The sequence below is a fragment of the Podarcis cretensis genome (assembly GCF_951804945.1).
Source record: "Podarcis cretensis genome assembly, chromosome: 16".
Lineage (NCBI taxonomy): Eukaryota > Metazoa > Chordata > Lepidosauria > Squamata > Lacertidae > Podarcis > Podarcis cretensis.
The window spans coordinates 6,629,005-6,632,212 of NC_137186.1; the positions used below are offsets into that span (position 1 = coordinate 6,629,005).

The 3,208-nt window shown below is 42.7% G+C and overlaps 1 long non-coding RNA gene across 1 annotated transcript; it reads left to right on the top strand.

Moving 5' to 3' along the window:
* The first annotated feature begins 362 nt into the window (after nucleotides 1-362).
* On the top strand, nucleotides 363-3,005 carry LOC307205249. Its single transcript, XR_013833955.1, has 2 exons — nucleotides 363-408; nucleotides 2,415-3,005. It is a non-coding gene; the product is annotated as an uncharacterized lncRNA (long non-coding RNA).
* The last annotated feature ends 203 nt before the right edge of the window (nucleotides 3,006-3,208 follow it).

Consider the following 3,208-nt stretch of genomic DNA (forward strand, 5'->3'; position numbering starts at 1 on the left):
AGTGATGAATCGGATGTTTCTAGTGTAAGAAGCATGGCCTTGGGTTCATGGATTTAGTTAAGCTGGTCCATGGATGCCAGCATTCTTCTCCATAATCTTCTCAGTACCCTCTGGCCAGATCAAGGACTGTTATTAGGTTTAATCATATTTTAGCTTATTAGGTTTAAGACATGGAGTGGAAATGACGAATATGAGCCAGGTCAAGGGACGTGCAGGTGATAATGGCACATTGTCCCGGTGGGGATGGATTCTTTGATGGCTAATGAAGAGTTTACCATTTTTGCTGTGATGCCTCACTTCCTCCGGAAAAAATAACAGAGATGTATAAAAGGCCCACCACCTGAGACTTCTCCATTCGATCACTGGGTTTCTGAACCTCTTACACCTCTCCATCTACTGCTGAACAAAGTAAGTTGTAGTACTTTATATCTGGGATATTTTTTTCTGGTGTTGGACCTACTCTGAGTAGACCTATTGAAATTAATGGATGTGGCTAACTCTTTTGGTTGGATATGTCCTTTTAACTGAACTGACCTGCATATGATTCTATTTATATTCACCTGTAATTTATGACCTTACTTTGCAAATCCCTGCCTATTGACCCTGTACCCTCTCCAGCACCTGCTTAAATAATTTTTGTTCTGTCAAGGCTATTCAGACATGTAGATTTTGACATGCTTCAATCCTTTTTTTTACTGTTAATTTCAATTATGTTTAAATGCGTTTAATTATTTTTAACCATTTTTACTGATAATTTTAATTTTTCTAGTAAACAGCTTAGAGGTTTAATACCATCAAGCAGGATAGAAATCTTGCTAACTAAATAAACAACTTACAAATCAGATCAGCAGGGCTGGTCTCATCTCACTTCATATTAACATCTGAATATAATGCCCTACCATAGATGCCTCCATTATCTCAAATGAGATGGTCTGTAACTGGAGGGGTGGGTGGGCTTTGGGAGTTGTCTTCTGCTTAGGTAATCTACTCAATGAAGATTCTTGCATGGCCTCCCTCTTGCTATCTTTCATGGGCTTTTATTCTTTCTAAGTTTTGAGTTACTGGCTGCTGCTTTTAGTATCACAGTCTTGGGGTTTGCCATTTTGTTCCGTTTCTGTGGTGGATACCAAGGTGGACTGAAGAAACATTTTAGAAATGTTTTAATGAAGATGATCAGTGTCAAGGACCATGCAAGATTCTCTGAAAACCTTACACAGGTTGAGAATAGGTCTACTATTTATCATAATCCTGAGCAGTACTGGATTTACATATAAGCTTAACAAGCTATAGGTTAGGGCCGTACTCTCTTGGGGGCCCCAAAAAAAATTTAAAGGGGAAAAAACTGGATGTCCATTTCCAAAATATAAGATAAAAAAATAAAAATAAAACCTACACACAGCAAAAGTGTTTTGTGTTGTGTAGGCTCCTATTTGTTATGTGCAAATGGCTTTAGATACCTATCAAGTCCATAAATTACCATATAACATATATTCAACACAAAAAACCAGTGACAATTTGTTGTTGACAAAGGAGAACTGGACATATAAAGGGCCTCATTACCTTCAGTAGCTTAGGGCCTCATCCAGCCTAAATCCGGTCCTGACCCTGAGTTCCCATTAAAACTTTTCTGGAGCTCATTACCTTCAGTAGCTTAGGGCCTCATCCAGCCTAAATCCGGTCCTGACCCTGAGTTCCCATTAAAACCTTTCTGGAGCTCCAGTCAGTGCCAAGTGGCTGGGTCTAGGAGCCATTTTGATTTCCCACAATGCTTTGGAACAGCACTACATCAGAAGCATTTGGGGAACTTAAAAATTATGTGTCTCCTTGGAACACTGCTGCCCATTGCCAGGTAAGTCTGCCAAGCCCCACCAATGGCACTGTTGGCATGCAACCAAGGAAATGGGGGCAATTGGCAGGCCCCCAGCTGGCTCCATCCCACCGGCCGGTGTGCCGGGCGATCTCCAGTCTTTGGCATGAATCTGTGACTCGAGCTTCAGAAGCTAGAGCACGCTACTCAGCAGAGATAACGCTGCGCAACAGAAGTGGCAGGAGAGGCTGTTTGAGCATATTTACAAGAAGTTTATTCAGCATACATCAGGACAAAAGGAAACATGTCTGATTTCCTTCGTGTCCAAAGCAAGACAGTATAAGCAAAAGCTATACACAAAATGGAAGTTCCCGGGCAAGCTGTGCTGGAATGTAAACAGACGTGTGGATTGTCACACGTCTGTTCTTAAGGTGGAATGGAATATCCCAACAGCACTAACACCCCCGGGGGGTATCTTAAACCTGGAATAAGCCCTACACAAGTCAGCAACTGGCAGTTCTCAATGGTTAGTCCACTAAATTGTGAACATCATTTCTCCTCTACATCACACACACACTAAACGTAATGCATATTTCATCTGTTTCAGCCTACCTTCCACTCACAATGATGGGTTGCTGTGGCTGCGGCTCCTCTTCAAATTCTGGACCCAACATCATCTGCATCCCCAGTTGCGGCGGTTGCGGCTGTGGTTGCGGTTGCGGCTGCTGCTGCCACCCCTGCTGCTGCTCCCAGGGCTGTGGTTGTGGAGGGTGCCGCATCATCTACATCAAGAATAACAACAATTCTTCCGGTTGCTGTGGTTGATACTTCGGACGTCCCACTCAGCCTGCAATAACAACACGATCTTCTCCAACATCCAGAATAATATCCACACCATCAACCTCCTTTTGAAGACCTGTTGGGTCACCTCCACCTCTTCTCTTTGCCAAGTGGGAAACCCTAAAGCCTTTGCACCTGTCACTTATAATAAGCTGCAAATTTGCTTCCCTTCCCTTTAATCTCTTCGGAAGAGCTCCTCCAAGACGACCTAAGAAGCAAAAGAGGCATCACTACTGCATAGAATTAAATGGGTAGGGTTTCACCACAATATTCCCCCCATTTGCTGGGCTGCGGAACTGCCTTCTGCTTTCAACTCTTGCATCAATGAAAATAAAATAAAATATATGCTATAATATAATGATTGTCTCTGAAGCTTCTTGAAAATTAGGTACAGTGGTACAGTGGTACCTCGGGTTAAGAACTTAATTAGTTCCAGAAGTCCATTCTTAACCTGAAACTGTTCTTAACCTGAAGCACCACTTTAGCTAATGGGGTCTCCCGTGCCGCCGGAGCACAATTTCTGTTCTCATCCTGAAGCAAAGTTCTTAACCTGAGGTACTA